Source organism: Sapajus apella, unplaced genomic scaffold (assembly GCF_009761245.1).
Source record: "Sapajus apella isolate SASKATOON/1434 unplaced genomic scaffold, GSC_monkey_1.0 scaffold78, whole genome shotgun sequence".
Lineage (NCBI taxonomy): Eukaryota > Metazoa > Chordata > Mammalia > Primates > Cebidae > Sapajus > Sapajus apella.
The window spans coordinates 8188907-8202148 of NW_022437018.1; the positions used below are offsets into that span (position 1 = coordinate 8188907).

The 13242-nt window shown below is 35.9% G+C and overlaps 1 protein-coding gene across 4 annotated transcripts in view; it reads right to left on the minus strand.

The window, feature by feature from the left end:
* Positions 1-13242, minus strand: part of CTNNA3 (catenin alpha 3) — a 1791515-nt gene that overhangs the window by 417212 nt on the left and 1361061 nt on the right. The gene's annotated exons all lie outside the window — the stretch shown is intronic.

Consider the following 13242-nt stretch of genomic DNA (forward strand, 5'->3'; position numbering starts at 1 on the left):
GGTATTTAAACAGGAAGACAGGAAGTCAAATTGTCTCTGCAGATGATGTGATTGTATATTTAGAAAACCCCATTGTCTCAGCCCAAAATCTCAACATGATAAGCAACTTCAGCAAAGTCTCAAGATACAAAATCAATGTGCAAAAATCACAAGCATTCCTATACACAAATAATAGAGAAACAGAGCCAAATCGTGAGTGAATTACCATTCACAATTGCTACAAACAGAATTAAATACCCAAGAATAAAACTTATAAGTGTGTGAAGGATTTCTTCAAGAAGAACTACAAGAAGAAATACAAGCCACTGCTCAAGGAAATAAGAGAGGACACAAGCAAGTGGAAAACATTCCATGCTCATGGATAGGAAGAATCAATATTGTAAAAATGGCCATAATGTCCAAAGTAATTTACAGATTCAATGCTATTTCCATCAAGCTGCCATTGACTTCCTTCACAGAATTGGAAAAACTACTTTAAATTTCACATGGAACCAAAAGAGAGATCATATAGCCAAGACAATACTAACAAAAAAGGACAAAGCTGGAGGCATCACATTGCCTGACTTCAACTACAAAGCTTCAGTAACCAAAACAGCATGGTACTGGTATTAAAACAGATATATAGACAAATGGAACAGAACAGAGAACTCAGAAATAACACCACACATGCACAACTATCTGATCTTTGACAAACCTGACAAAAACAAGCAATGGGGAAAGGATTCCCTATTTAATAAATGGTGTTTGGAAACCAGCTAGCCATAGGCAGAAAACTGAAACTGGACTCCTTCCTTACACCTTATACAAAAGTTAACTCAAGATCGATTAAAGACTTAAATGTGAAACTAAAACCATAAAAACCCTAGAAGAAAACCTAGGCAACACCATTCAGGACATAGGCACGGGCAAAGACTTCATAACTAAAACATAAAAATAAAAAAAAATTAAAAAAGGGCAACAAAAGCCAAAATTGACAAATGAGATCTAATTAAACTAAACAGCTTCTGCACAGCAAAAGAAGCTATCATCACAGTGAATGGGCAATCTACAGAATAGGAGGAAAATTTTTACAATCTATTCATATGATGAGGGGCTTATATCTAGAATCTACTAAACTTAAACAAATTTACAGGAAAGAAAAAAAAAACATAGAACCCCATCAAAAAGTGGACAAAGGATATGAACAGACATTTCTCAAAAGAAGACATTTTTGTGGCCAACAAACATATGAAAAAAAGCTCATCACCACTGGTCATAAGACAAATGCAAATCAAAACCACAATGAGACACCATCTCACACCAGTTAGAATGGCGATCTTTAAAAAGTCAGGAAACAACAGATGCTGGAGAGGATGTGGAGAAATAGAAACACTTTTCCACTGTTGGTGGGACCGTAAATTAGTTCAACCATTGTGGAAGACAGTGTGGCGATTCCTCAAGGATTTAGAACCAGAAATACCAATCCCATTACTGGGTATATACCCAAAGGATTAAAAGTCATTCTACTATAAAGATATATACATACATATGTTTATTGCAGCACTGTTCACGATACCAAAGACTTGAAACCAACCCAAATGCCTGTCAATGATAGACTGGATAAAGAAAATGTGGCACATATACACTACGGAATACTGTGCAGTCATAAAAAAGGATAAGTTCATGTTCTTTGCAGGGACATGGATAAAGCTAGAAACCATCATTCTCAACAAACTAACATAGCAACAGAAAACCAAACACTGCATGCTCTTACTCGCAAATGCGAGTTGAACAATGAGAACGCAAGGACACAGGGAGGGGAACATCACACACTGGATCTGTTGGGGGCTGGGGGACTAGGGTAGGACCAGCATTAGGAGAAATATTTAATGTAGATGATGGGTTGATGGGTGCAACAAGCCATCATGGCACATGTATACCTATGTAACAAAATTGCACCTTCTGTACATGTATCGCAGAACTTAAAGTACAATTTAAAAAAACCTAAAAATTAGTTTTTCTTAACATTATAATGTCTTGAAAATGTTACAAATCATTTGTGTGTGTGACATTCACTACTTTAAATGGAATTATATTAAAACTTAAATAATTAGACTTGTTCCTCAGATATGAACAAGTCAATTTTTAGTTATGATTCTACAGATGTTTTTATGGGATATTGTAACTTGATGTTAGAATATGTAAGTGGCTCCAGTCATCTTTAAAACTTCTAATTATTCAGAGATGACATAATATCTTCTGATAAATTCCGATTTGCTATTTTCCCACTAGCTGTTTTTTTTTAACTTGACAAAATCCATATTTTAATTTGATTTAGGATGAGAATAAATGAAAATGGCTGATTCTCATTTGCAAACTGTGAGACTTGTTATGCAGTTCATAAAAATCAAAAGTATTGCATTTTATTGATCAAAAGACTTAATTTTCATTTTTAGTATTTCCTGAGAAATCATGTTTTGACACTGCCTAAAACATATCCTTTGCAAATACACAAATGGAGAACATTAGTTTCATAAATAAGGTTTCCTACCTGAGACTGAACTTCCTTGTCAAATGTGCCAAGAAATGCAGGCTGCTGCTCAGCTCCATTAAGCAGCCACTCTCTGCTGTTTTAAATGTTTTCCAGAATGGGCACTAGTGCCTGAGGCATGCTTGGAAGAGGGGGTGACAGGGTTTCCATACTGCCACCCTAATTTACAAGACCAAAGTCTCATTTGAGCAGAGTTTTCATTGAAGCATAATGTCTGAAACATATCTTTGTTTATACTGTAGGTGGCAGGATTTTTTTGCTTTAAAAATCTTGCTATAACCCTGCATTTTCTTGCAAATGAAAATTTAAGGTACCATCAGATAACATTTTATGAAAACATTTATATGGTTCCAGGAAAGATAGCCAGGCCCTGAAGCTGGGTGCTTTTTGTTCTTGGTATTGTTCATAAACTAATATATATTATTTGATATAGTCATATTTTGTATTTGGCTTAACTTTGTCTCTTTGTTCCTCAAATTCAGTATTTTTCTAAATTTTGAGATTCAATAAATTAAAAGCATTAAATGTTGAAACTTAGAAACAGAATTCACTCCTGTTTAAGGTTTGAAAATGGGTAAATCTGCACTGAATCCAATACTCTAAACGACTTTATTTCAACGACTTTTGATTAAGAAATATATACTCCTGAAACTGGGTATCATGTTAGCTGTTAATAATTGAAAAAACAAATTAACAATTTATAAACAAAAACAAAAATTTATCAATTCTTTATAAGCTTATGGAATTCTGAACCTTAACTTTTATATTTTTGTTTCCAATAGTACAAAATGCTTCCATTCACATTTGATATATATTTACCTATATTTAAAATCATCACTAATTTTTCTTATTATATGAAAACATTTTTATCATGTTTTTAAAAGCAAATTATGTCAGTGAAGACATTTTCTCGGCTAGCTCTTGTAAAGGCTAATTTGCTTATCTTATAGACATCTATAAAAATTCATGCTTTTTTATATATTTCAAAGCTCTAAAATGAAATTAATCAGGGTGACTTGAAGTTCATCGGGATACTTTGGTTTCTTCTGAAACTGAAGTCGACATATGCTCTTCCTTAATATCTGTTTCTTACTCTACTCAAGGGAAATGGCAAATTATCTAAAAGTTAACTCAAATAGCTTAATATGCTATTTCGGCCTTTACATTTCTTCTACTTGGCCCATACTCTCAACTAATTTAAAAAGAGGTCTCTGTACAAATTCCTCCATTTACCAACAGTAAAACAGCTATCACCCACGTCTGCTTAAGGTGAACCACTAAAGATCTATTTTGCACAAATGCGTTTATGCAAGCATTTTAGAGGAAATTTTATCTCTTATCAGGTAAAGTTTATGAACATTTCTCAGTAAAAACATGAGACCTAGAACTATATTCTGCTATAATTTGACGTTCTTCATGAGTTTCCACCAAAAGTTTACCTCAGTGCTTGAAATCATTATGTGTCAGCATAACAGTTACACACAGACATACACACAAACATACCCTTCTAATAACACCTTTTTTTTTTTTTTGTCTCTGGAGTTCAAAATTCTATCAATTAAGGTTAGATTCCAACCTTATATAGACAGGGAAACCAGGGACAAAAAATAATATTTTCAATAGCCTTTCTTGGAAAGAATATTTTTACATTTTTTTCTTGCAAACATCTGATATTAAGCCTTTGGTGCTATCTTTCATGACTTGACTACTTTCTAGCCTGCAACATATTTACATAGTAAACTATAATTTAGGGATAGAGATATTCATCACCTTTAACAGAAAAGAAGAAATCTGAAGCCCCCAGAAGTTGATATATCCAACATCATATGGACAAAGCCTAGCTCTCATAATTCTAAATTTAGTTCAGTGCCCCAACACCCTCCATCTCTGCACCCTAAACTATTTCTACAAATTGCCTTTATTTGGTCAATAATAGATAATTGTCTGGAAAACTGGGTACATTCCATCAAGCCAGTCTTTAAATTTGGCCTTTATTCCTTGGAAATCTGTGCTATGCTAAATTCAGCTTCTAGAATGTTTTATTCTGTGTTCATCATGCCTGAAAAGGGTAACATTTAAAAAGCAAATATTTATTTCCCATTATTCTATGTCATATTCTAGTTGATCAACAATATTGGTTTGTATACGACTTTTACTTTTGGAGTTCGAATTAATTCACTTTTTCCTAGATTATTGTCCTAAATATAATGGCTCCATATCCTATCATGGTATAGGCAGAGCATATCCCAGAATGACTAGAAAAAAGTAACTACATGCCCACCTTATGTAGAATACTTGAAGCATATATATCCAAAGAAGGCCGATGCTCTACAGATCTTGGAGAGCACATCACTGGTTAGGAACCACGTATACAAACACATGAAAAGAGAGCTACCTTCAAAACTGTCTTGGTTAAAAGAATGACAGAAATCAGAAAGTTTGTTGCTCTTATTGTCATTTCAGGTTCTCAGCATTTTTTCTCTATGGAAAGTTGCACTAGCTAAAAATGGCACAGAGTTGGAGAGAATCACACCCAGGTATAAGGCAAAGTTGAACAGCTAAGCTTCTGAAGCCTTTGTGGCTAAACTTTTCATTTCTAAGACATAGTAGTCAGTACAGGAATCAGAAAGTGGAACCATCTGCAGCTATTAGCTTATACAGAGTACATGACAGTGATCCAAATAGCCACAAGAATAAGCAATCCTAACAGCAGCATGGCGCTTCATTTCACTTAGTACAGTGACAGGGCCTTGACCTGCAAGCTCCAGCAGAACCCCACCGTGTGTGATGTGTATTTAACCTGCAATGATGACACACAGCAATCCATTAGGCATACAGTAATGGCAGAAGTTTTAATAGGAGACTCAGAAAGATAGCATAACTAAAACTTTCTGCATGGGCTCCTATATGCATAGAACTCTTGCATATGGAGGAGGAATATGGGAAACTAATATTTTTTTAACTTTGTTCCCTGATAGTTACTCTCCTATGGAACTTCAGGGTCCTGACTTTTAACTTCTCCCATCTCCTGAGCCTTACGTAGATGAGAAGACTTATTAAAAGTTATGTTCTATCTTCTAAATTTTGGGTTTTGGTATGTAACTTGCTACTTGAACAATAGAAGATAAAGTATAGCTAAATATAGTTTAATGTTGTAATTATGTAAAACAACCAAATAAAGCTGCTACATATCACCATTAAGGGTATGCCTGAGAGCTTCTGTAGCTATAATAATTAACTACATATATGCCATTTTAGTAATTGTTACAATTATTTTCATCTAATTAATTGAAATAGATTTTTCTCATTTTTCAGTACTCTAGTATCTAAAAAGTGTCTACTGAATATTCATGACACACTTTCCTGACTCACTTGCTTGTGTGGCTGGTATCCTTTCCCGCCTCCCAGTCACATTCAGTTAAAGGCAAAGGTTTTGAATCCTAAAATTTCCTACATCTCACCAAGGAGTTAGGCCTGAGGTAACTATCAGGCACATGTCTAACTTGCCTGCAACAATCTTCCTTAGAAATTTTTGAGCAGTGTTTTTAGATGCATCATTATCCTTATCCTAACACATGTGTGTTTGTGCGTGTGTGGGTTGTGTTGTGTGTGTGTGTGTAAAAATGTTGAGGGAGAGCACATATGAAGGCTGTCATAACAATCAGAGGGTTATAAACCTTAGAAACTCTGAGTCCAGATTCAGATTCTTTTCTTCGTTTTTTAGATGGGGTCTCGCTCTGCCACCAGGCTGGAGTACAGTGGCATGATCTCGGCTCACTGCAATCTTCACTTCCCAGGTTCAAGCGATTACCCTGCCTTAGCCTCCCAAATAGCTGGGACTACAGATGAGCACCACAACACCCAGCTAATTTTTTGTATTTTTGTAGAGACAGGTTTTCACCATGTTGGCCAGAATGGTCTCAATCACCTGACCTTGTGATCTGTACCACTTGGCCTCCCAATGTGCTGGGATTACAGGCGTGAGCCACTGTACCTGGCTGCATTATAGATTCTTTAAAGCACCACCAATTGCCTAGCACCACCAATTGTCTAGGTGGTTTAAAGAAGGGGAAAGAACTAATGTTACAGGTGGGAAGAGGTGAGGAGGGAGCTCAAATACATTACCTGCTGAAATTCTTAGACATAGGACTTGACCATGACAGATTTTAAAATAAAATCAAACAAATCATAACTTCACCATTACCAGATGAAGGAAAAGGAAGAGAGTCTAGATTGAGAGAAGACAGAGCGTGCCTTTCCCCTTCCTTATTTAAAATAATAAAACCTGTTATTACAGAGCTCTTCTTATGGGCTGGACATTCCCATAAAACTCTGCATGGCATGTAGCCCTTAGTTCTGACAAAAAGTCCTATGATATGGGTACTATTACCCACAAGCTTTGAAGCTCAAATAAGATTAAAACCAGTTCCAAGACAGCTAGCTAGTAAATGATCAGTCTGGATGATTCTTATGCCGAAGATTTGCTTCTGTTTCATAGCATTTGGGGGAGGATTAGATGAGAGTTTCCAATGAACTTACCAACTCCTCACCACCCTTTTGCCCACTATGCCAATGTCATCTTCCTTTTATTCCAGTAGGCTGCAATCACATTAATCTTTTTTCCAGATTTTAAAGCTGGGAGATAAAACACTGTGTCCTCAAGGTCTTTGCTGTTGTTGAGACTTCTGCCTAGAGTTCTCTTCTCCCAACTTGTCCAGTGTCTGACTCCTTCTCCTTTCAACTCTCATCCCAAATGTCATCCACTCTGAGAAGCCTTCTCTGACCACTGTTTCTATAGCTCCTACAACTGTTTGCATGAGTAGTGAATTACTTATTTATTAATTATTTGTCCTTCTCTCAAGCCTGGGGCCATGAGGGTAGGTGTGTATCTCCAGCAATTGCCATGGCAATGACATAAAGACACTCAACACCTAAGTAAATGAATGCATGCAGTAAAGCATAAAAGCCTGATTCAGAGCCTGGTACACATTTCACTCATTACATCTTAAAATCCTCCATTCTCTAATAACTACAAGAAGACATACAGGGGTCAGAAAAATTATGAATAATCAAATATTTCCCTTGTCTTCAAGGCATGATCTGGTAAAATGGGAGGCCCTCAGATTTCTTTGCTCTATTTTAATTCCTGAGTATGAGACATACAAATTATCTCATTCTCCTTGGGCCAAAAACTTCAGGTCTAACAGGGAATTGAAGCAAATATAAAGATACTCATGCATACACACATGGGATTACCAGTGTATGTAGGCTACTTAGCCTTCACCACTCACAGGAAACATTTCATCAGGGGCTCCTGTTCCATCAGAGCTCACATGTTCTTCACCTGGGACAATGTGGACACACCAGTTAACCTAATGTGCACATCTTAGGGATTTAGGAGAAAACCCCTATAGATACAGAAGAATGTGCAAATTCCACACAGACAGTGGCCCAGGTGGGAATTATTTTTCCCCATCAATGTTTATAACAACAGGGGCTGAACAAAAATGATATTATTCAAGGACCTGCTATTTTAACTTCTAATGCTTATTTAAAATTTTAATTATCCAGTTGACAGATAACTAATTTTAGAACAAATAATTTACCTTGTTGTCCAGATTGCCAAAACCTATGAACTTTTCTCAATAACTGGTTAGACAGAATAAAACTTAGATAAAACACTTCCTTAAAAAGAATAGAGAGGACTGATTCGTGATCTTAAAAGCACTCAAGATAAAATAAAAGTTCATAAAATGCACACATATTCAAAAACAAATCAGTTCAGTTTCATATTACATTCAAAATATAATTTTATTTTCTTAGACATTTATGCTTATATCAAATATAAGTGAAATTTTATTAATATACTCTAATAGACAATAGATAAAACACAAATTTCAAGTTTGGCAACTTAACATAAGTTTAATACATTAAAATTAAGAGAAAAGAGTAATGTTTCTAAGAGTACTTCATCGTTCGGTATCTGATGGCCAGCACATGGCTTTGAATATTTTTTTTTCCCACAAACTAAATTTATGATTAGTCAAGTTTTGCCATTTCTACATTAATTCCTAGTTTATATGTGGTTGTTTATGAAACAATTTTCATAGAAATACTTATAAAAAGAAATTTAAAGTGTTTTTAATCAAATTAGTGTGACTTAATGTCAGTGACACAAAGAGTAAAGGAATGCACGGTAATTTATTTCTATGGTGTTTTGTAGGAGAAGACATTTGAATTTTCTGTCAAGGTTATAAAAATGATTTGTGAAAGCTCTCAACGATTTTCATTAAATAACTCAATAACAGTAGTATTTAGGTACATTCACTAATAGATTCCCCTTTTATTTTATAAAGTTGGATATTTATCCAATAAGTACATACCAGCAACTATGTAAGACAAAGTAAATATCAAAGAAGTGGAAAGCATTGCGGCATACGGTTGAGAACATTCCTTGAAAGTTTTAAAATAACCTGCAGAGCCCCAACTCCTCATGGCAGCCCTTATTTATTTTGCCCATGAAGCTTCTTTTGCAGCTGGCCCAGTGGGATAGCAGAGTTTTTATCTTGCCCTTCATCCCTAGATCAACCAAGTCATCTATGAATAGTTAGTGGAATCTGGAGTAAGATCATTTGCAGGTAGAGCTGCTGCAAGATATATATGTGTATATGAGTGTGTGATAATTTAGATAAGTGAGATTTTCTTCAAAATATAATGCATACTCCATATTCCCAGTGATCAGTAACAATCTTTCCACCTATGTGAAGGTCTTTGAGACAAGTGCACCAATCTTTTTTCGTATTCTGTCTTGAGAACCATGGATACCAATTAGTCTGGTCTTCTCTCATTTTGATCTGACTGCTCCCAGCTCTCTGTGCTCCCCAAGCTTCCTCTCTGATATCCATATGCCACAGGTTTTTCCTCATCCATGCTATGGCCCAAATCCATACTCTCTAAGTGAAATTTTATTTCTAAGTTTCTAGGTCTTCCCTGTTCTCCAACAACTGGATTAATCACCTTTTCTAAAAACTCTTCCATGCTTAGATGAAAGTGATCTCACCCTCTCTGAGTGATTCCCAAATTTTAGTATGCATATGTAAATGCTCTTCAGAACTTATTTCGCTGCAGTTACCAGGCTCCATCCCTAAGCTATTTGGTAAAATAATTCTGATGCATACAATCCAGAAACATCATTTGAGAACCTTCATGCATAAAATTTCTCTGAGCCATGATGGTATTTCAACTTCACATCACCGCACCTTAAAGGTACAAGTAGTTTTTTGGTTCAGTACCCTTTCCCTGTTACTTTAAGAGCATTTGTTCATGCACTGCAAGCCCTTGAGTTACTCCTGAAAGAAAGAAAGGAGCTAGCAAAAGCTTAAGAAATTGAGTTATTAAATGAGTCAGTTTTAGGTTTGAAAATAAATCCACTTTTATAAAGTGTGAACTTGGGCCAAGTTGCTTAGCTCTTCTGAGCCTTGGATTATCACAAGCACAAATGCGAATTACTAATAAAAATGGGAACAGTCAATTACTTGATAATAATCAAATGGGGGAAAAAATCAAGAGTTTTGTTCTCCCTTATTCATGTTTTTAAATAAGAACTTCACTTCAAGAAAAACATTCTTGGAATAACATTTCCCAGAGCTACTTACTGATTCAATATTTACTCTCCCTTTATATTAACAAAATCCCAATAATTGAGGGAAGTAATATGCCCATTTGAAATCTGCACACCAAGCCTACCTTTCAGCTAGGGATAATCATGTGATGTTGGTCAATAAGATGTATGTAGAAGTCCTTGGGTGGAAATGCAGAAAAAATCTCCTTGTATAAGATAGGGGATGGGGTGTAGGGATAAACTGAACTTGTTTGCAACAGTTTGCCTTTTTCCTTTTGCTTTTCTAGAACATAGAATATGAACATAATTGTTTAAGCAGCTCTATTTTAGCTCCCAAGGAAAATCTAAAAGAATCACAGAATCCTTCTCCCTGATATTTTAATGCCAGCAACCATATACCTACAAATTTCTTGTCATGAGACAAAAAGAAAACAATGACATTGGTTAAGCAGCTGTTTGGAGTATCTGTTACTAGCATTCAAGTGCAATTTCTAACTAAAAAAAAAAAAACAAACAAGCAAAAAACAACAACAAAAAACTTCTTTCACTTCTTACTCCCACTCTTCAAAGGAAGGGAGTATTTATTTGTAAGACTAAGAAAGGGTATAAATTCACATTACCAAGTTTCTGTTCTCCTTGTGGATAGGAGTAGCTGTCGAGTGGATGAATTGAACACGAAGAGAAAGCTATTTAGAAAGGTCATTAGGATTCAAGTTGATTCACAGAATTCAGTGCAGTCTCCAATGCCGCTCCAGTAAAAAAGCTGACATTCTGACCCATCATCAAACCTACATTGTACCTACATTGTGGGACTGTTGTGAGGTTTTATGTGGCATTGCATATAAAAGGCCTGGTTTAGACCTCATAAGTATTGTCAACCATCACTATGACTGTTCTTATCACTATCATCTTCATTTTGAAGATTCTTTCTTTTGGTAAGTCACAGTTATTCTCCCGCTAGCTTTAGGCTGCCTTTTTTTTTTCTTTTTTTTTTTGAGACTGAGTGGAGTCTCACTCTGTCACCCAGGCTGGAGTACAGTGGCGCAATCTTGGCTCATTGCAACCTCCGCCACCTGGGTTCTAGAGATTCTCCTGCCTCAGCCTCCTAAGTAGTTGGGATTACAGGTGCCCACCACCACGCCCAGCTACTTTTTCATATTTTTAGCAGAGACTGGGTTTCACCATCTTGACCAGGCTGGTCTTGGACTCCTGACCTTGTGATCTACCCACCTCAGCCTCCCAAAGTGCTGGGATTAAAGGCATGAGTCACCGTACCCCGCCTAGGCTGCTGATTTAATTTCCCCAAGTCTCCCTCTAGTTGTGATCTTTGTCTTTGATTTAACCTACACATTTATGCACTTATTTTTCTTACTTACTTGGCTCTAATTTTTTCTACCTCTAGCTGGTTGCCATATTTCTCCTTTTGATGTATATCTTGGCATTAAATAATGTTTAAGTAATATATGTCAATGTAACCAAACATACCATCTGAAACAAAATAGCCACTCAGCCAATGTAAACTGAATGTGAATCTTACGCATCCTTGCCTTAGCTTTCTCAGCCCTCAGCCACTAGCTGCCCTGAGGATCACGACACATTGACAGGTTGGCTGTCTACATACCACTGGGACTTTGGTGCAGGGCTGGGTTACTTTTTTCCCTACCCAGCCTGAGAAATTCTGTTCCTGATAACAACAACAATAACAAAACACATTTTCTTTCTGTGTATAATATTCCAAGTCTTCTAACACATCTGTAGGAATACTTTTGACCTTGTAATTTAATGATGCTTCTTTTAACACCATAAAAAAGAGAAAGTACTGTCAAATGTTGACAAAGGGAAGAATAGACAGAAATAAAGAGGATGGAAAAAATATTCTTTTGTGCAAGAAATATCAACAGCTTCCAAAATTTTGGCCTTTAAAAAGTCTGTTTATATTATTTATTATTATGATGTCACACATGCAATTAAATAACTCTCTCTTCAAATGCAATAATTTTGCTTTCTAGACCTACACCCAACACAAACAGCCAGCCAGATTATGCTCTGTACAACTTTAGGAGTCCTCATTCCCATAGATTAGGATATGAATAGTGCTCCTTGAGTTTCACATCCAAGTCCAGCTTCTACCCAACCAATCAACGATTTTAAATCATTGATTAAAGATGTTGGACCATCTTTGTTAAATTGGTAAAAAATGATATAGATTAGAAAAAGAGTAGTTATTACATGTTAGAAGAGCTTTCTGCAAAAGATAATTTAGAAAAAGTCATGTTTCCATTGGGATCAACATTGTCCATTCTATTAAGTAGCCGAATGAAAAACAAAAACTAAAGGTAGATTTATACCTTAGAGGACTGCTGATATTTAAAAGTTGGTGGGGTGGGGAGGGCATAGTGGCTGATGCCTGTAATCCCAGCACTTTGGGAGGCCGAGGTGGGCGGATCGCAAGGTCAGGAGATAGAGATCATCCTGGCCAACATGGTGAAACCCCATCCCTATAAAATTACAAAAAAATTAGCTGGGCGTGGTGGCACATGCCTGTAGTCCCAGCTACTCGGGAGGCTGAGGCAGGTGAATTGCTTGAACCCAGGAGGCAGTGATTGCAGTGGGCTAAGATCGAGCCACTGCACTACAGCCTGGGTGACAGTACGAGACTCCGTCTCAAAAAAAAAAAAAGTTGGAGGTAGAAGAGGGTTGGGCTTGGTGGAAATCCTAAGAGGTAACTTAACGGTGTAATTAAAGTGAAATATTGATAAAATTAGAATGTGAAACAATAAAAGAAACTCTTAGCCTGTTTCAGAATCATTCAAGATATTATCAACAATTCTATTTATTATTTCCTTTAAATGTATTCTTTTACTAAATATAATTAGTTACATACATTTTTGAAAACCTGCAATGAATACTCTTTTATGGTAACTACTTAAATGCCAAGATTTAAATTTCAAAATACTGATCGTTTTCATAAACAAAGATATAACATCATATTTTTAGAACTCTCAGAATATATTTTCTATTGCCAAAGTACTGCGTTCATAATAAACTTTCAAAAATTCTCCATGTTTTAATCTTTGTCCACTGCTAACAA